Source organism: Acipenser ruthenus, unplaced genomic scaffold (assembly GCF_902713425.1).
Source record: "Acipenser ruthenus unplaced genomic scaffold, fAciRut3.2 maternal haplotype, whole genome shotgun sequence".
Taxonomy (NCBI): Eukaryota; Metazoa; Chordata; class Actinopteri; order Acipenseriformes; family Acipenseridae; genus Acipenser; species Acipenser ruthenus.
This window is the reverse complement of record NW_026707505.1, coordinates 1-21,645: the sequence shown is the minus strand read 5'-3', so window position 1 is coordinate 21,645 and position 21,645 is coordinate 1. Positions and strand designations below refer to the sequence as shown.

General features: G+C 35.0%; 1 long non-coding RNA gene and 4 other non-coding genes across 5 annotated transcripts; 1 reads left to right on the top strand and 4 right to left on the bottom strand.

Annotated features, from left to right (window-relative positions):
• Positions 1-435: 435 nt before the first annotated feature.
• Positions 436-6,252, bottom strand: LOC131727476 (uncharacterized). The gene is made up of 5 exons (XR_009322186.1): positions 6,192-6,252; positions 4,075-4,233; positions 1,875-1,977; positions 1,113-1,177; positions 436-793 (listed from the first exon to the last, which is right to left on the bottom strand). It is a non-coding gene; the product is annotated as an uncharacterized LOC131727476 (long non-coding RNA).
• Positions 6,253-18,472: 12,220 nt separating this feature from the next.
• On the top strand, positions 18,473-18,554 carry trnas-uga (transfer RNA serine (anticodon UGA)). The gene has a single exon. It is a non-coding gene; the product is annotated as a tRNA-Ser (tRNA).
• Positions 18,555-18,720: 166 nt separating this feature from the next.
• Positions 18,721-18,794, bottom strand: trnai-aau (transfer RNA isoleucine (anticodon AAU)). The gene has a single exon. It is a non-coding gene; the product is annotated as a tRNA-Ile (tRNA).
• A 298-nt stretch (positions 18,795-19,092) lies between these two features.
• trnal-cag (transfer RNA leucine (anticodon CAG)) lies at positions 19,093-19,174 on the bottom strand. The gene has a single exon. It is a non-coding gene; the product is annotated as a tRNA-Leu (tRNA).
• A 683-nt stretch (positions 19,175-19,857) lies between these two features.
• On the bottom strand, positions 19,858-20,078 carry LOC131727477 (small nucleolar RNA U3). The gene has a single exon (XR_009322187.1). It is a non-coding gene; the product is annotated as a small nucleolar RNA U3 (small nucleolar RNA).
• Between the last annotated feature and the right edge of the window lie 1,567 nt (positions 20,079-21,645).

Sequence of the window (21,645 nt, the reverse complement as noted above, 5' to 3'; positions counted from 1 at the left end):
TTGTTTGTATTTTGTTTAAATCTTTTGTTTGTTTATTATTAAATACGCTGAGTGCTTTTGCACTCGGTTTCACCCGCCCATCCACTGTTTTGGAGTCAGTTACTTCCTGGTCCGTGACGTCATCCACCACACCACTGCGAGCCAGACTGCCACAAGCCCCCATTTTAAAGGAATTAATTCTAGCCCCCATTTTAAAGGAATTAATTCTAGCCCCCATTTTAAAGGAATTAATTCTAGCCCCTATTTCAAAGGAATTAATTCTAGCCCCCATTTTAAAGGAATTAATTCTAGCCCCCATTTCAAAGGAATTAATTCTAGCCCCTATTTCAAAGGAATTAATTCTAGCCCCCATTTTAAAGGAATTAATTCTAGCCCCCATTTCAAAGGAATTAATTCTAGCCCCCATTTTAAAGGAATTAATTGTAGCCCCCATTTCAAAGGAATTAATTCTAGCCCCCATTTTAAAGGAATTAATTCTAGCCCCCATTTTAAAGGAATTAATTCTAGCCCCCATTTCAAAGGAATTAATTCTAGCCCCCATTTCAAAGGAATTAATTCTAGCCCCCATTTTAAAGGAATTAATTCTAGCCCCCATTTCAAAGGAATTAATTCTAGCCCCCATTTTAAAGGAATTAATTCTAGCCCCCATTTCAATGTAATCTAACACAGTTTGCCCACCAGAGCCATTTACTTCACATGGAAAATAACAAGAATCCTTTGTTTGGCTTCTGCTTCGCTTGACTGTTGAAGTTGAGGCTACAGCCTGATCAGGTCTCTCGTCACCTGCCTCGGACTTGTGAAGAAAAAGCAAATAAGAATCTCAACATTAAAAAAAAAAACATCTGTGCTGGGAATATCTATACAGCCCCCCCCCCCTCCACCTCCCTTTAAAGGAGCGCTGACCATCTTTAAAATCCATTCTCTCACCTCTTATTAGCTTTATTAACATGATCACCGGCCCCTCCCTTTAAAGGAGCGCTGACCACGGCTTCTTTTTGTAATTATTCGTATTGATCGTAAGCTCCCAATATTACGTATACATAAAACTATGATTGAAAAAACGAACATGGATGTATTAAATGGATATACATTAGGGTTATTTTCTAACTTACTTTAACTTCCAATCCACAACTGGATGAAGCGTTATTCTTTGGGGAAGCCATCCTCTTGTGGTTATCTTTTAAAACAACAAAAGAAAAATATGCCTTCAAAATGCAGTGTTGCATTAGAATTAACTAGAATTGCTGTCTGACTAGCACATTTCCATCCTCGTTTCTGTAGAGGTCAGTGTGACCCATGTTGAGGTCAACTGTACTGTGACAGAGTGAAAACAAAAGTGAAACACACTCCATCACTACGGTCTTGCGCTTTATAATAGTCAATGCGGGCAGGCGGGGGGTGGGGGGGTTATATCCTTTGGGTGGGTTTAACTATAGTATGCTTAACTGTTGAGAGTGGGTATATAAGGTTTAAACCAAGGGAAATGACCCCAACACAACCAGGCTATGTCATTTGACCCTTAGATACAGTAGTCAATAAAGTGGCAATTATTGATAAAGGGGTGGGGGTTGTATATTTCATGGCACAGCCTGTGAATGCCTGCTTGTGCCACTCTGCAATCTACTTTATTTTGAAGGGAAATGCTCAAGCTTTAAAATAATGCCCTATCGATGGCTATTGATATGATTTCACCCTTACAATGTGAGCTAATATTTAGTAGGTAACTGTGCAACAACTGCTTTTAGCTGGCTCTGGCTCCAGAGCCTCTAAAAACCTCTAATGTAGAGCAAGTGGTCTGCAAAGAGCCAACCATAAACACACAATGCATATTCTTTTAAAGGTGTATGTATATTATTATTGATTATTGTACTTACAGTGCGCGTCTTTAATGGTTTGTTTTAATAATTTCTTTGAAGTCCAATTTGACAGCTGGTCAAGTTTCGCTTCATGCAAGGTGTAACAGGTGTTATCTTTATTCTGATGAGTAAAACAGATAGAGGGAAAACATCAGCTCTCTCGCATCCATCACCAAACACATTTCATTTAGAAATGAATTTCAGAAAATTACAGCATTACAAGTTACAACAATTGCTTTTACCCTAATCTGATATAGACAGAGGCCTGTTTTTGTTTTCGAAAATGCACATATTGCTGACTTACTATTCTGAAAAATAAAAAGAAACTTCACCAGGTTAGATATAAAACATTGAAAATAATTCCTCTAAAACATCACAAATGTATTTATTTATTCTCCTTTATCATAAAGTACTTATAAGTAAGGCTATATGACTGACAATGTTTTTTTTACCCCGGTTTTCTCCCCAATTTGGAATGCCCAATTATTATTATTTGATTCTGGGTTACCGTTTCAACCCCCCGGCGACTCTGGGAAATGGAGGCTGGAACCCGCGTCCTCCGACACTTGCTCCTGCCAATCTGTCCTTTTTCGCACAGCGGATCCACAGCGAGGCCACTGTTACTGTAGTTTTGATTTCATGAATTGATTAATAAACTCAAAGCTGAGTTGGAGAGAAAGGTAAGTGCCACATAATTGTAACTGGGATTCAGTTGTTTTACTGTCATTAACAAGTGTGATGGTGGCCAAAGAAAATAAAGAAGTTTTCTAAGTTGATCTTTGAGCAAGATTTCATTAGTTCCCTCATTCTAAGTACTGTACTACTCAATTTTTTCATGTTTTTTTTTTTACAGGAAAGAATTCTGGCCCAGATCTTCCATCCAGACCTAAAACTAAAACTAAAGTTATTATAAATAGAAACCTGATTAAAAACACTTTATAATCTTGTTCAATCTTGATATTTTGTTTTTGTCTTTACTACATCATATCCTGTATTACACTGCATTTTAATTGATACCTATATTAAATGTTTTTATTAACTGCTATTGCCTGCATTGACTGTTTTTATTATTTATTTTGTTTTTAATTGTTTTTGCCTTGAAACTATTGTAAGGTGCTATATGAAATAAATATGTATTATTATTCTAAATATATAATTACATTTTATGGCCTGTTTAATACCTCTATTTGTTTAATAAAACTAATGAAATCACACTTTGTGGTTATTGTGATTATTAAAGACTCCAATAATTAATAATAAATAACAAATGAAGAGAATGGGGGGGGGAGAGGTTATCATACGTTTCTCTTAATTTATTACAAATGCTGTACTACTTTTTATTTTGGTGAAATGAACTGTTGTGAACTTAAAGCCCATGGTAAAAAGGATTTTAATACTAGTACTGCTAATACCCTACAAACGGGACCATGTACACATTACACAATCACACAGAAAGTCTAGTGAGAAATACAACCATTTACAACATCATCTAATTCTGACAATTCAAGTATTAATATTATTTTTTAACAAAAATATCCGAACAGTGAAATTCCATTTATTGTCCTTAAAATCAAAATACCCTGACTGTGTAGTAAAAGTATAATAATAATATAAAGTTTGTTTTTATCCATCGTTTTTATTTCCCTGTTAGCTGTTCTGTGTAATGTAAACCTTTGATTTTTACTATTTCAGTTATTTATGCGGATGAAATTTGAAATAATGACAAGAAACATTTCGCCAGGACAAGCGTTTACAATCTAAGGATTGACTGTGACAGTGATGTTTCAGGAGTTAAAATTGTGTGCACATAACCTTTAAACTGGAGAGACTTTTTGACTTTCGCTTTTTTAAAAGTTTAACGGATGTAGCAAAATTACAAACTTTCACCAGGGATGGGGTGAATTCCAGTTCCACTTCCAATCCTTTTTAATTAAATTCCAATTCCAATGAAGCCTATGCCGTGAATGTAAAAAGGAATTGGAATTGATTTTAATGGAGGAATTGGAATTGAAAAACAGGAATTGACCTCCAACCCTACCCTGGACACTTTGTTAATATTTAAACTGTAAATGACCAACACCCCTACTTCCTATGATATTAAAATTATTTATTTTCTCAAAATGACCATTGAATTGTACCAATTAATTGTAGCCAGTGGAAACACTGTCAAATCTAAAACCTATTTTCGGACATTCCAACCCCCACTGTAACACCTTACCTGTGGGTCAAGTAGCCTAAGGAACTCTGTCAAGGTCTGTCCCGCCGTTCCTTTTTTCCCCTTGAATCTCTCCAGCAGTCCTGGTGTGTGTCGATCAACAGCAGCAAAAAACACTTCCTTCAGATAAACATTTGCAATTCAATTGAATTCTGCAAACACCTGAAAAAAAAGATAATTACACATTTCCATCACGTTGGTTGCATGCCTTTAATGACCACTACTCTCCTATTAAACGTGACGTGCAAATGCCGTTGTGAAAAATGTATTACAAACTACAGCTAATGCAGTAAGTAATAGGCCTAATACTATGAAAATAAACTTGGCAAAATACCAGAACTTGGTAATATATAATAAACAGCCAGAGAAAAAGAAAAAAATTAATCAAACTATTGGCTTGCGTAACTTGGTACAAATGAGAACTACAACGTTTTTTTTGTGACATTTTGAGAATAAACTCCACGCTTTTTTTTGTTGGTAGAAATACGCTTCTCAAGGCTTTTTTAGGTTATCCCGTGGAGAAGTTAGAACACAATGGAGATTAGTGCTACGACTGCAGCGACTTACAAAACGTGGCATTTACTGTGGGATAATGTGACTAGCTCGTTCAGCTTCAGCTAGTTACCTCACGGATTAGTTCATATTTATTTTATCAATTACACACAATAAAGCGCAAAATACATTAAAGCTAAGTCTGTAAAATATGCAGCTAGCTAGATGCAATAATTAAAAAATAACTTAAATCAAAGCTCCCGGCTCCTATAGGCATAAATATGGTTTTACTTCCAAAATTATGTGAAAAATCAACAAATATTAACACACATCACAAAAACTACAAATCAAAACTGAACATCTCAATGTGTTCAAAAGTGTACATACCAAGCAGTAAACATTCCTCTTAGAATGTTCTGGAAACGTTCAACTGTCGCGTGGGAGGGAAAAAAGTGGAGCATAGTGCGCGTGCCGTAGGAAGTCTATTTAATTTAGTACTCAAAGAAATAAAGTTTATTTACTTTTTCAAAATAAAAGTAAGATACACTTAAACTTAATTAGTTAAACCAACAAAATACAAAAATGGTGTTAGTTTCACTTAATTTCTAAGAGTAAAAGCAACTGTTAGGGTTTACAGTGCAGTATGGCTTGCCTACTTGATTACTGAAGGTTAGCAGCAGCCTACCGTTTTATTGACATAATGTGGAGGGTTTTTTTATTTTTAATTTGGGGTTTTTTTTTGGGGGGGTGGGGGTGGTTATCGCCTAGGGCCCCACATAGACTAAGGCCCTGACGCCTGTACACTTGCCAGAAATACAAAAGTACAGAGAGAGTACAATCACAATGGAAGCACCGGATGACACTGCCTGCATAACTTTCTAAACATGTTCAATACGGAAAATAACGTCATCGGGAAGACTTCATTCAAATGACATTGCTTCTAAGGCGGGAAAAGTTTCCGAAAGTCGTATTTTCCAGATAAAACTGAAATAAAGAAATGGCCCGTATTTACTTCCTGAAACTGTATTATATTGTTTGCACATCATATTTTAATTACGGAAATATTCCAACCCATTTCCAAAATGTCGGTTTAAAAAAAAAAAAAAAAAAGACGAATCACTCCATTTATGAAAAAAAATTAAAAACTATATTATCAAAAAAAATAAAAAAAAGACACGGAGATGAACAGAAGCCACCGGGAATTAAAATAAATAAAATAAATAAACGCAGTCTTAAACTACCTTCCATTCCTACGCACCGTTTAAATCATATGCACAGTCATCTCTAGGCCCAAAACTAGGGTGACCAGATTTTTCAAAGCTCCAAACCGGGACACAATGTTAAATAGATGATTAGATTAATTAAACCATTTCAATTTCGGGTATTTGAATGGTTATTTAAATAGCCAGCCTCTCACTTTTATATTATCTTTATTTTAAAGCAGCTAGCTAATTTCATAATGCGTGGCTAAGTAGCCATATTATGTTATCTGGACTTTTTAACGATTTTGAACAAAATGTCGGGACACCGGGCCCGCTGATGGAAAACCGGGACTGTCCCGGCTAAACCGGGACGTCCGGTGGTCGTCGCCCTACCCAAAACAGAAACAGATGAATTCTCGTTCTTACCTTTCTCTCTGCGAATTTACCCTGCTTCCCACTCTCTTTCTTCAAAACAGAAGATTTTTTTCTCTGACGACCAGTTCAACGTGTTCAGACAAATTTATAGAGATAGATACTCACATAGACACGCCCCTTTTTAGACTATCCTCCAATCCTGAGTGATCCATAGTTTTACAGGAGAAAATACTGTAATTGTTAACAGAAAAAATAGTGTAATTCAAAATATAACAGAATGTATTATTATTATTTTTTACAGAGCAGTTCTTGTAATGAATTCACCCATACGGAAAGAACATATATTTTACATATATTAAAAGCAATATATGTTCAACTTATATGCCTGTTATATTTTATGTTGCTTTTGTATGTGTATTTATATATGTTCATATATAAACCATATGTGGTTTTGGCACAAAATTGGCCCCTTTTTGTAGTATGTACAATATAAGGATTTTATGTGTTTGTATATGTAACATACATTGCTCCCCATATGTTATTTGTACTGCAAATATGTGTTTTTATAGTTTAAATATGCTTTCTTAATCATTTAAATATGCTTTTTTCTTTATAATTTTAATGTTTTTTCTATATAATTTTAATTATTTTTTAAATATGCTTTTTTTACACTTTAAATATGCCTATTTTATACTTTAAATATGTGTTTCTTATACTTTGAATATGATTTATTTTATAAGTTATTCAAGATGTTTTTTTTTTTATTTTAAATGTTTTTTTATATATTTTTAATGATTGTTTTATAGTTTAAATATGCTTTTTTATAAGTTAAATATTCTCTTTTTATACTTTAAATATGTTCCTTATAGTATAAATATGATTTTTTTTATAAGTTAAATGCATGTATACTTTTTATACTTTACATGTACTGTTTTTTATAATGGAAATATACCCCTTCATTTCGTGAATGTTCTATACAAATCTACATATTTTCATATCCATGAACCAATGAAGAAAAACGTGAAAACATTAAAATATACACACAACATTTATAAATATAGTTGTCGTCAAAGGTTTACATACCCCACACTGTAACCAGAAAATAGAATGCTACACTGACACTTCCTTCCTCCATAGAAAAGATAACACAAGATTTATACACAAAATGTTTGTTTATTTTCAACACTTATTCAAAAATAAGTAACATTTACATTACTTTATGTAATGAGCTCATATGTAATATGCTTAGTTTAGAACTACTATTACATTACATATGACTTATATCACTCGGCAAACTTTTTTTTAACGGATAAACAGTTTTTTTGAAGAATAAATCACAATTTTAAAATTTTGAGAATTCAGACCTTTACTCTTATTCCCCCCCCCCCCCCCCCCATTTACAATTAAATTGGGGTCACCTAAAGAACGTTGACAGGACAGACAAGAAGCACAATGGTCCTATGCAGTTTTTGTAATATAACTTTGAAATACTGTGCTATTCAAAAGTATTACAACTTATTTTTTAAACAATACCCAAAAGGATAACAGCCAAAAAATTGCTTGTCTTCAAAAACAAACAAAAAAAAAGTTTTTACAAAAGCCCTGACATATCAATTTGTACAACACTCACTGAAAACCATGGTTGGGGTCAATTTCTGTTTTTCAATTCCAATTCCTCCTTCAAATCAATTCCAAATTACAATTCATTTTTGCATTCACAGAACAGGCTTTATTGGAATTGAATTGAAAAGGGAATTAAAAATGGAATTGGAATTGACCCCAACCCTGTTGAAAACAAAACAAAAATACAGATCTGGTCCTTCAAATCTTCACTCTGGTTTCATTCTGTCGTAGTTCATTTATCTTGCTGTTAATTGCACCACCAATTACACGCTTTGGGGTACAGGGAAACTTTTTCATGGTAGCCACTAAAAAACACTGATCACATAGATTTAACGACTTGCACATAGATATATAAAAATCTTTTAAAAAACGTACCACATATCTTTGAGAAGGGTTCATTAGTTACATATTGCCACAGTAAATCAACAACATTTTTGTGTGTGGGTGTATTTAAATGTTTTGGTGTATGCTCTTAAACTTGTCTTACACTACAGTTCATAGTAAAATCTGTACTTGGGGAAGCAGCTATGCAAAGGCAGTTTTTTCTCCATTAATACCTTGCTTAAGCATTGCATTGATGTGGCACAACTGGACTGAAATGTGAAGTATTTGCTCAAAAGTCAAATTTACATGAGACATGAAAGTTTATATTTGTCAAAGATCCCATGACACTATTTATTATTATTATTATTATTATTATTATTATTATTATTATTATTATTATTATTATTATTATGTATTCATATGTCTGAAGCATTAATCCAAGGTGATTTACAAGGTGTTGTTGAAAGAGTGAGGTGGCTAAATTCCAAGTCAGGCTTTCCTCAATCAGGTCTAACAAATTTCTTATGACTCCACCTTAACTGCTGTGTAGTAATCTGCTGGTACAAAATGGCTGCACCCCAGAGGGTGCTGCACTTGAGTGGTGGGTGAAGTGAGTCTGTAAAGCACTTTGGGATCTTTCTGGCTGCTACATGTAAGGTATTATTATTTATTAATAAATTAACTCTAGTCTCTGAAACTAAAACAAAGGCCAAAGGAACATTAGAAATGCTAACCCTTTTTGTTCTACAGAGTTAAAACGGAGAGTTAGAAATTTTGTACAACAGCATTTACATACCATATATGGCTTCCACCTTTAAGCGATCCAGAGGTGTCTTTTTCTCCGAAGTTGGATCTCTCTTGCTGCCACCACCACGAAGATTGCTCTTTAGTAATGTTGGAATGTCAAAGACAGCAACCGTCAGGGTTCTTACATATGATGTATTCGTGCTGCACCTCTCTGCAAGGATCCTGGACAGTTAGTCAATATACACTCCAGTGCCTGGGAATATTTCCACCTAAAAGACAATGGTAAATAAAAAACAAGTTCATCCCCAAACTATACTTATATTATGTTAAGTGGAATACTCAGACATAATCAGTAAGGCTGTGATTTTGTTACAGAAATTTGTTATAAAAACCACAGTATGTCTCAATTCTAAGTCTATTCATTTACAATAAATAAATAAATAAAGTGAATCTGTGACACCCATAACTCAATCACATTCTTATTATCAACTATAAATATGAAAATAACTGATAATGTAGCATCATTAGATTGTTCATAACTAATACATTTTTTCAATATATATACTTAATTAATACCCTTCCTCACCAACTATGCTACCCAGCTCCTGGTCCAGGCCCTGGTACTCTCCCGCCTAGACTACTGCAACTCCCTCCTGGCTGGCCTCCCTGCGTCCGCCACCCGTCCGCTCCAGCTCATCCAGAACTCTGCTTCCCGCCTGGTGTTCTCTCTGCCTCGCTTCGCCCACGCTACTCCACTACTCCGCTCGCTCCACTGCTTCCCGATCACCGCTCGCATCCAGTTCAAGACTCTTGTACTAGCCTACAGATGCCTTGACCAGTCTGCACCCAGCTACCTCCAGACCCTCATCTCTCCCTACACCCCCACTCGACCTCTCCGCTCCGCCTGCACTAGAAGACTGGCTCTACCACCGCTACGCTCCCCTGCCTCCAAAGCCCGCTCCTTCTCCACCCTTGCTCCGCAGTGGTGGAATGACCTTCCTACAGATGTCAGGACTGCCCAGTCTCTGACCACATTCCGGCGCCTCCTTAAGACTCACCTCTTCAAAGAGCACCTGTAGAACTCCTCTGTTTGTATCCTGGGACACTATCACCCTTCATGTAAATGTGCTTTATTTTGCTCTTATCAGCCCTATTTTACTGCATTTAATCCTGTACTTCAGAATACTGTAATCTGCCAAGTTTTTAACCTGTAGTACTTTGAATTTAATCACATCCTGATGTAACTATCACTATTTAATCATATCCTGATGTAACTATCACTATTACCTGCTGTATTATTGAATTGTGGTTTGTCAAACTTGTACTTTACTTGAACAAAAGTTATTGTATTTCTTGCTCTTATTGTATTACTTGCTTGAAATGTTTTTGCTTACGATTGTAAGTCGCCCTGGATAAGGGCGTCTGCTAAGAAATAAATAATAATAATTATATATATATATATATATATATATATATATATATATATATATATATATATATATATATATATATATATATATATATATATATATATATATATATATATATATATATATATATATATATATATATATATATATATATTTACCTTGTCTTTGTAATATTTTAGACCAAGAGTGTTATACCTGTTTTGGTGCTTCTTTGTCAGAGTCAGAACAGTTTGGTGTGGGGCTGTCAGAACCACTTGATGGTGACACTCTTTTGGCTTCATCATTGATAAACGTGGCTTTTGTTACAATTTTTTTCAGATTTTCCAAAATGTCTGGAATCTCTGGGGAAAAAACCTTAGTATTAAATGCTAATCATTTTTAGTAATATATTTAATACAAAGTGAAAACAAAACCATCAATGCCTGCAATTATACTTGAGAGACTTGCTGTATGTTATTAGCAAACTGACCTTTTTGTGGGTCATTAACATTAGCTACAAATAAAATAGAAAAAAAGAAAAGAAAGAGACAATACAAGAATTACCAGGTCTAATGTAATGCATATAGTCATTAATGTAGAGGATTTGCACAAGTTATGTTGAAAAACTTAATTTATTTAATAAACAGTATTATTAAACTATTAGACAGTGCACATTAAGAGTCTGTATTGTGGTTCTAGATTACTTCAGTATGATCAACTATAATACATTACTCAGGAAAATCACACATGGAATCTAAATTACTGAAGACTAACATTTATCAAGGTAAGGAATTATTTGCTATAAATAAAAAACTTACCATCAACCATGCAGTTTCGAAGATCTTGGTTCTCATTTTTAAGTCTAGTGTTTTCCTTTTCGAGCTGCTTAACTTTTTGCTGTAGCTCAACTTCACTGGACTCTTGAAATGTCTGTAGAATATTATGGGATCTAATTCTTGAAGCTCCATCGGTTTTCTTTCTTATTTTGTGCTGTATTCAGAGAGAAAAAAAGTTTAAATTGAAATATATATATATATATATATATATATATATATATATATATATATATATATATATATATATATACACTTTTTTGCAATCACATTTCATCAAGAAACAGCTCGCACGTTAATTTTAGTTAAAAAAATAAGTAAAATGTTCACTTTAACTTTAGAAATTATGAACTAGACAATTAAAAAAAGCATCTTATAAACTGAACCCACACAACCAACTTACTTATATATATATATATATATATATATGAATGAAAATGATAAAAAAAAAATACTGCAATACATTTATTTAATATCTGAAGTACAGTACATCTCACCGGTAACTACAGTTCATCAAGGTCACTGTCATTTGAAATCTGAAGTTTTTTGTTTGGTTTAGGTACTCTCTTTTTAGGAGAGGGCATTTTCGTTAGGTCATTAAGTTTTCTTCTTAGTTCGCCTTCTTTTCCTAAAATAAAAATAAAAATGAAATAAATAAAACCCTGCATTATGTACAGATATTTGGGGATTATATTTATTTGTCATAAAAATACTGCGCTTTGACCATACAAATGAAGATGGACAGCCAACACTGAATCAAAACCGAAGTTAAATTAAATCTGGTTTAATTTATTTTGTGGGTTTGGGGATTTTATTGTAAAGCACAGCACACAGTAAATAGTTCTTACAAATGCCAGTCGTCAAGTGTGACGAGTGCTTAGCGCCCTCAGCACCACCTACCATGTTATAACAGTATGAACGAAGTACAACAAATTAATCAAATAAACCTTCATTTCAAATATACTGTGATATTATATATATATATATATATATATATATATATATATATATATATATATATATATATATATATATATATATATATATCAAATACCGTGTAAAGACTTTTTAAAAAAAAAACATACTTACCAGTCATAATGATCTGCGCTTCATGGACAGGCCATCCACCTTTTGGAGGTTTGTTTGTGTCGCTCCACTCTGCTCTGAAGCTTCGAGTAGTCTCTTCGTCATCATCAGCAATGCTGAATAAATCAAAATTGCGAATCCAAGCAGTTGGAATCACGCTGTAAGAGTCTTTGTCGACCCCGCTTTCCCACTTCACCAACGCGTGCATCACCTTCTCGTCCGTTTTTAAATTTTCTGCGCGTTTTTTTTCCCCCCAACAGGTCACTGCACAAAAAACAGTCCCGCTCTGCATTCTGCTACTTGGCGTTCTTAATAACACCAACAGGGTGTAATCGCATAGACCACCAAAGTATAAAGTACTACATATCCCATCAGTTACAGTTTTTTTTCTTCTTCTGAATCTGCAAGCGCACTGCATAAAGTTTTGCAAATGAAGAGATTTGGATGATGAGTTTACAATCTTATAAACAGTATTTAAGTAAACCTAGATAAGCAGTTCCAAAAAGAACAGCATCGAGATGGAGAAACAGGTAAAAATAATAATAATAAGATGTTTATACTTTTTAAAATATTTTAATTACAGTATGTCATTATTGCCTTTTGATTTACATTTACAGAAAAAGAACGGCTGGAAACGTGGACTACCCAGCAAGAAGCACCAAAGTTACTAAAATATCAGATTCTCAGGTAAGCTTCATGCAGCCATACACGTATAATTATAAAATCAATCCAAAAAATAGACATTGTTTACCTACAACTGAGTTTGGATGTTAATTCTATTTAAGAGATAAAAAAAAACTATTTTTTCTGAACTAATAATCTGTGAACATTCAATTATCTCTATAATTTTAATAAATACATTTATTTTATTATTTTACGGTGGAACATTATATTTTTATTCAGCTGAAATGATTTCACATACCATCAATTTTTCTGTTAATAAATGTGCTAAAAAAAATTCGGATGGATAGGCCCCTACATATAAAGATTAAGTTAAAGGCTAGAGTGATCAGTGTTCTTCACTTCCAGTCCTGGAGGGCCACAATCCAGCTCCTTGTAACTCATCAACAACAAAAGACCTGGGAAAAGGTTTAAATGGCTTCAGTTAAGCCAATTAGGTAATTAAGAGCTCAACTGGAACAAAAACCAGCAGGCATAGGGGTACTTTAGGACCACAGTCACTGACGTAACTGACAATGTTGTTGTAACGAAAATCAGCAGACACAGTGGGCCTCCTCCAGGACCAAGGTTGAGAAGCACTGGTCTTGAAGACCAAAATAACAATCCACCTCAAGGGCTAGTGATATTCGAGGTGATGCTAAACCAGTCCTGAATGTTTAAATATAATGTTATTTTCTTGTAGTGTGTCGTTGCTGTTAATGCAACCAGTTATGTGGAGCCATCAGATACAGAAGCTGACGAAAGACATCAACATGTAAGTTTAGTTGTAAATTTAAAGTGTGTGTGAAAAGTATTTTGTATATGGAGATTAACCCATAGTTTCATAGATATAGTAGCTGTGGACTAGTGATATTCAGGATCTTCAAAACAAGTCCTGAATGCTCAAATTTAACGCTTCTTTTTTGTAGAGTGTCATTGCTGTTAATGCAGCCAGTGATGTGGAGCCATCAGATACAGAAGCTGACGAAAGACAACATGTAAGTTTCCTAAATTAAAATGTTGCATCAAAATACTTATTTAGCACTTTCAACTGTTTCTTTGTGATTCCTAAAATTACTTTCCATCTACAGTAGTAAGGATATACACTAGAAATTGTTTGCCTTTTGAAACAGTAATGTCAGGATCTTTGCAAAATCCACACCCAGGTACCTATTGCAAACTAGGATACATCAGAAAGTGAGGATAATTCACACCTGAAGTTAAATTAAAAAGGAAAGTATGTTGCTAGGGAAAATTATGGTATTGCATGTTATGATTACCCTTTCAGCCAAATAGAAATAATACATTTCTTTTGAAAAGGATTGTGAATTTGTTACAACTTTCAATAAAGTTTGATTTTTCAATATATGTATTTAAGACTTTATTGTTCTTGTTTTTAGAGAAGCATACCTTTAGAGCTTAAAGATGCTGGAGTTGAAGAAAGCATTACAGACAGTCATGTAAGTGATAGGTAGCTTGTCTCTGCATATTAACATCATAAAACATCTAACAGTTCTGCAAATATCTGAAAACATTTTTGTGCCTTCCGTCTTCATAGGGTACTTCTTGTTATCATAATAGTCTGACTTTACTTTTTTCTATATAAATAAAACACCACATTTTTTTACACCTTAATTGTATTCTTAACAGTAATATTACTTTTGCTTGTTTCCATGTATCTTCAGACATTCTCAAAAGCACAGAATCATCTCTTGAACAGAACCAACTCCTACTTCTTGCCCTGAAAGCTAAACATCAATTAAACAGTGAAGCTTTAACTGACATTATGAAAGTTATAAATGTAATATGTGAAGAAAATGTGATTGCAACTTCAAAATACTTATTTGAGAAGCAGATTTCAGATGTTAAAGAAGTCATTCGTGTTTGTTATATATGTAAGAACTGTGGCTCTAATTTAGATAGCAGTGTTACATCAGGAATTTGCAGTGTTTGTGATGAAGTATTTTTTTATTTTATTTTTCTTTATTTATTTCTTAGCAGACGCCCTTATCCAGGGCGACTTACAATCGTAAGCAAATACATTTCAAGTGTTACAATACAAGTAATACAATAAGAGCAAGAAATACAATAACTTTTGTTCAAGTGTGACAAACCACAATTCAATAATACAGCAGATGGACATCAAAAGATTGTATTGAAAAAGGGAATTTTTTCTTTTACATTCCACTAAGACACCAACTTCAGAATCTTTTAAATGACCCAGCTGTGCACAACAGTTTTTTAAGAAGTGTCTGCAGTGAAACTGATGTGCTTTCAGATATACATGATGGAGTACTATATAAACGGTTGTTAGTTGATCAAGACAGCCAAGAAAGACCACTTGACCGATTATCTTTGAGTTTTAATTGCGATGGTGTGCCAGTCTTCAAGTCTTCTTCACTTAGTATTTGGCCAGTGTTGTGTTCTTTAAATGAGCTAACGCCCACTGAAAGACTGAAGAACATATTAATGGCTTCCTTGTGGTTTGGGAAGTGCAAGCCTGACATGAATGTGTATTTAGAGCCTTTTGTAGAAGAGTGTCGTAGTTTATGGTCAGATGGAGTTCAATGGGTAGATCCACTTAGTGGTAATGAACGTATATCAAAGATATACACAACTTGTGCAGTCTGTGATTCTGTAGCTCGACCTCTAATGCAAAATATGATGCAGTTTAATGGGTACCAGGGGTGTGGATTTTGCAAAAATCCTGGTGTCACTGTTTCAAAAGGTAGAGGATTTGTCCGTGTATATCCCTATCGGAGAGAATCTACTTTGAGGAACTACATAGAAACAGTTGAATGTGCTGAACAAGCACTAGACTCTCAACAACCAATCTGTGGTGTGAAAGGTCCAAGTGTTCTGTACAACATACCAAAATTTGATATTGTGGAGAACTCTGTACCAGACTACATGCATTGTGTGCTACTAGGTGTAGTGAGACAAATGATGGCCCTATGGTTGGATTCACAGTATCACACAGAAAGATATTACTTGGCAGCTCACATAGACAACCTAGATTTTAGACTTCTATCTATTAAACCTCCTTGTAACATATCTCGGGTCAGTAACATTGCGTAAATATTGGAAAGCCCATGAATGGTATGCATGGTTGATTTTTTATACTGTTCCAGTACTTAAAGGAATTCAGCCTCAAAAGTACTTTAATCATTGGTGTTTACTAGTAGAGGCAGTTTCAATTATGCTTGGTGAAAGCATTTTTACAAACCAGCTTGACTACTGTAGTGATGTACTAGTTCGGTTTGTTGTTTTACTCGACAAACTCTATGGAGTTCAGCATGTCAGCTACAATGTACATTTGCTGTTACATCTGGTGAAAAGTGTCAAAGACTGGGGTCCATTATGGGCACATTCAGCTTTTTTATATGAATCCTACAATGGCTGTTTACTCAAGATGATTAAAGGAACACAGGGAGTACCTTTGCAAATTTGTAAGAAATTTCTGATTGAAAAGGCTTTGCCTTTGCATGCTACTGAAATGGCTGGGACACCTAAAGGGGAGTTACTCAACTACTTCATAGGCACAAACAGAAAGATTAAGTTTGCTGAGGAAATTGAAGGTGGAGCTGCTTTGGGACGATCTTGTCAGAGAGTTCTTAAAAGGGAGCATTATCTTGCACTGCACAGCTTTGTTAATGAAGTGGATCCAACAATAATTGCAACTTATTATGACAGAATTGTTATTGGAAAAGAAATTGTTCACACAAAACTATACACAAAGGCAAAGAAGAGAAACAGCTATACTGTTATATTGAAAGATTCTTCTTTTTTCTCAATAGAAACATTTGTAATTTTGGATCTTGGCTGTGGCAGAAAATGCTATGCATTAGGAAGGTTCTTTCAGAACAGGAATTTTAAAATATGTTCTGATAATGCATTGAACATAGGATTAAGTCACATTTTCCCAGTTTCTCCTGAGTTGGGCCATCTTGTTGCAGTGGACAGTTGTGTTATACAGCAGAAATGTGTTTTTGTACATATACCTGGCCAAACTGTTGCTTTTGTTTGCAAACAGCCAAACCGTTTTGAACTGTGCAGATAGGTTTCTGCTAGTTTCAGTTTGTGTCATTTCATGAAAATATGTTCAAACTGGAGATATAATAAAATATAATTATACATCTGATCAGAGGTGGAAATAAGACCCCTAATGCATACCTGTTTGGTCCATTTTAGGTTTTACTGCAGCTCATAAAACACAAAATGGCTCCAACTGCTGTGCAGTGGGAGTCTTATTTCCATCTTTGTCATCAAGATGAATGAAACAGTAACAATCCAAAATACAGTAACTGTTCACAATGCATAACCCAGGTATTTCTGCCACACCTGACAGGGTTACTATTTTTGTTGGGGTATAGAATGTTCTTTTTTTGCAAATGTGTTGCAGTAAATTATGTGCAGCATTTTTTATTCTCAAGGATTACTGTTATGTAACAATTGCAATGGGGGATGCAGTCTGTGGTGAAAGCAGCAGAGCTTCTTTTGTGTAGAGGAAAATGTGAGTTACAAAAAGTCAGGTTTGAAAAAGTACTTGCTCTGTAAACACGTCTAAAAATTGACAAATTAAAGAATAAACCAAATAACGTATTTGAACAAAATTATATTAGGTGGTTTTAGTTTAGATAAATTAGCAGACATTTGTAATTGGAGTTAAAGACTAGAGTAAACAGGTTGAAAATATGCCCCAAAAGATTGGAGCAACTGATAGAAAATCTCATAGTTATTGAGGATTGATCTTTAGTAAAATGTTAACATTAAATTATGTTGGTGTTAAGGTAGCTTTAATTGTGCCTTGTGTAACTAAGGTATATTGTATCTTATGTAACCTGTATGTATTTGATATATGCTTTTTAGATTAGCAGATGTGATTTTACACGAGTTATGAAAATGTGGTGTGTGATAAAAATACTGATACTTTTATTTTCTTAATAAACATCAAAAATATTGTAATTTTCTTATTTTTATTGTTTTTATTTGGAATAAGTGCAATAACTCACATTTTTGTAAATACATGTGTAGTATATATTTATGGCATACAAATCAAGTTACACCATATTTTTAAACATATATGTTCACAGTTTGCTTTTTTTTACATTAGGAACATATGTACATAAATATACGGATATGTGCTGCATATAGGTAACATATAAAACAGTATACAATGACTATATTGATAATATATTGAAAATATGTGTTCTTTCCGTATGGGTATGGCATTGTCTATACACAATACCTGTCATGTAAGCCGATTGGTATCAAACCGATCACAATTAATGTGATCCGTGTTTTCAGTCAGATTGATAGTTTTAATCAATCATCGAAAAAGCAGCAGTGCTTTGCAACTGTTTTTCAGTTGAAATAAATAACTACTTTGTTTTTGTGGATGGGGGTGTTTTGAAAAGATCAGTTAAATAGCTACGTATTTTGAAATAAAGATGTATTCATTATTATGAACGTTAACAGAAAGTATATTGTATTTACTTTTCCCACGTTTGCTTGCCTTGTACAAATCTGACAGAGTTTTAACAAAGGCATTTGACTTCGGTTCATTAGTTAGCCTATACTGCCATCTACAGCATTACTGCGGTAGTCGTTTATTTCTTTTAAATATTTTCACAACTAACCGTGCGAGCATGTAGTCGTGGCCGAGTGGTTAAGGCGATGGACTTGAAATCCATTGGGGTTTCCCCGCACAGGTTCGAATCCTGCCGACTACGTAAGCTTTGTTTTTAATTGTACGTGTTCATTGTTAATACATGTTTAAAGCTCAAGAAGTCTGAAATATTACTGGTTGTACTTCATATCGCTTCGGTTCATTTTGTTAAAGAATGTTCATTTTGGCACCATTACAAATGCTGTGGTTTCTTTAAAGAAGAAAAGCCATGGCCCGTACGGGGATCGAACCCGCGACCTTGGCGTTATTAGCACCACGCTCTAACCAACTGAGATAACCGGCCACACACTCAAAACTTGCTACTAGAACCCGAGGAAAATAAGTCCTGCGGACATTATGATTGTTCTACCAAGATGTTCTCATGTTAAACTGAACAATAACACATTCAAAGTATTGGAAAGGCATAATTAGTGGCCACGTCATAATGAGGCAGTTTAACAGTGTGAAGGATGTGGTGAGGTGCAGGCTTGCGGTGGCTTTCTCTCATTTAACGACCTTGTGATTTGAATACTAACAAGAAAAACAAATCAAATTACCAAGCATTCGGTGGACGTTTTAAGAAATAAATAAACAAACAGATTTGTCAGAAGTGGGATTCGAACCCACGCCTCCAGAGAGACTGCGACCTGAACGCAGCGCCTTAAACCGCTCGGCCATCCTGACTTACACTGACGACTTTGCACAACACTGCAGTACACTGCTGAACCTCCAATGTCTGACGCTACAGTAAATCACCTGGTGTGTGCGTGAACTTATTCTTTATCTGTTTATATTAAGGAGGGCGACCTGTTTCGTCGCATTCTATATGGGATCACAAGGACACTCCTCTTACAGACAGAAAATATACGGCAAACAGAGCGATCGCTTCACGGTTAGAAACAAATCAGAACAGTCTGTTAGCAAATTAACTTCATGAAAAAAAAAAACACACAGGCATTACATAAATGTTACAGATATGTTTCGTAGACACAAAAGTTGTAACATAATTGGGTACATTTGTAAACTATCCGCCAGTAACAGACATTATCTCACATTATCTCTAGTTTCAAACGCATTATCACAGGCGGCACAATTACGACATGGAAAAAATCCAGTATATTTGTCCAGTACACCTAGATCTCTCGAACATTAAAATGAGTCAGCCCTTAAAAAAACACTGTCCGTGTTCATTTCTATGTATATGACATTGTCTATACACAATACCTGTCATGTAAGCCTATTGGTATCAAACCGATCACAATTAATGTGATCCGTGTTTTCAGTCAGATTGATAGTTTTAATCAATCATCGAAAAAGCAGCAGTGCTTTGCAACTGTAGTTCGTCTTGCGTACCTTTAGGCAAGATACCCACTCAGAACGTGTCTGCTTCCTCCAGCCCCCTAAAGAACACTGGAGCGGTCATCAATAACAGGGAGCAGTTGGCCAAAAAAAAAAAAAACACTCGCTGTCTCCTTCACGCTCAAAAACGAACACTCTCACTCTTCCTCGTGGATAGAGAGTCCAAACACTTTATAAACGCATTTCGCTGGCAAATCACTATAGAAATGATCCCGGAAAGTATTGTTTTATGGGCAAGTGGCCGACCGTCTCCCTCCAACTCTGAGTGGCACCGGTAGCTGTGCCGCTGACAAATAGACAGGAGCTTTCATATAATGCAATTGCTGTTGCCCAGTGAGGTGTTACAACAACATTTCAAACTCATTCCAAACTGCAGGCGGTTAAAAGCTAAATTGGGTTCAAGTTTCCCGTATGATTTAAAAAGTAGGAGCCAGTTGCCTCATTTGCATTGTCTGCCTTCCTCCTTTGCACTGTGAAGTCTATCAGATTTGTGCTTAAAATCGGAATACGATTCCCATTTGAATCGTATATATTTGGTTTCCATTTTAGCTCTATGCATACACACTGTTCTGTTGAGACTCCAAAGGTGTTATGTAATAAAACACCATAATCGGTTAGCACGTTGGGCTGTTAATCGAAATTTTGGTGTTTCAAGCCCACGCAGAGATGATGCTTTTTGCATTTCTTTATCGCATTAGAAAATGGCACTATAATACGTTTTTATTTCCTCCAATTACACTGAAGAAAAAATGTGCTGTTTTTTTAATTCAAAAAATTAATTAAGAAAAAATAGCCCTAGTCGTGCTGTTTGCAAAAACCCGGGATCGAAGCAGGGACCGTTACAGTCTAACGCTCTCCCAACTGAGCTATTTCAGCTTGACGCGATTTTGCTATCCAGGCCGCATTCTTTTCGTCAATCGCCTTTTTGTCAAGCCAGTAAACCTGCATGTAATGAGAAACGTTCAACAGTTCGGAAACACCACAATAGAATCCAATGCCTTTGCAAATGTGTTTCCAAACTGTTAGTTTTTCTCCCAAATGCGGTTTCTCAAAAAATGGTTTTGCCTACTTTTTATTATTATTATTACTTTTTCCAGAGTAAGACCAAAAGGCAAACATCCAGGAAATAGTTAAACACTGCTACAGCGCTTGAACTGTCTCAACAAACGTTTAGCTCTAAAATGTGTACATTAAAAGTCTATTAACATCTTTAACACAATCATCTGTGTTCCAATAGCGGTTAATCCACATGGTGATCAATAAAGTGAATGCTGGCTTTGTTCACATATTCGCAAGACGTTTTCACGATTCACGCATATTCTGAACAAGCACACTAGAATATGGTAATGAAAGGACAGGAAAATAACTGCTTTATTGGCTCTGGTCTTGTATCGTCACCTTGATTACTGTCCGTAAGAAAGTGGCATTAATCAAAAACCTAATTATGTAAGGTTCCCAATGCGCAAATACGCAGCATACTTAAACTTCTTCACAATCTTAAATCTTCCCACATGAATGTCAAATACGTACTGACAAGTACGGCCCTTTCCCAGTGTAACACTCTGCTGTGTTTGAACAGCAACGATGGCTTGGATATGATGTATTAAACCACGATACTATTGTTCCCACTTTCTTTATTACTACCAAATGTGCTTTTCGTGTCAGCCCTTGTGGCCTAATGGATAAGGCACTGGCTTTCTAAGCCATGGATTGTGGTTTCGAGTCCCATCTGGGGTGTGATTTTGTTATAGGAGGCTGTGTGGTCCAGTGGTTAAAGATAAAGGGCTTTTAACCAG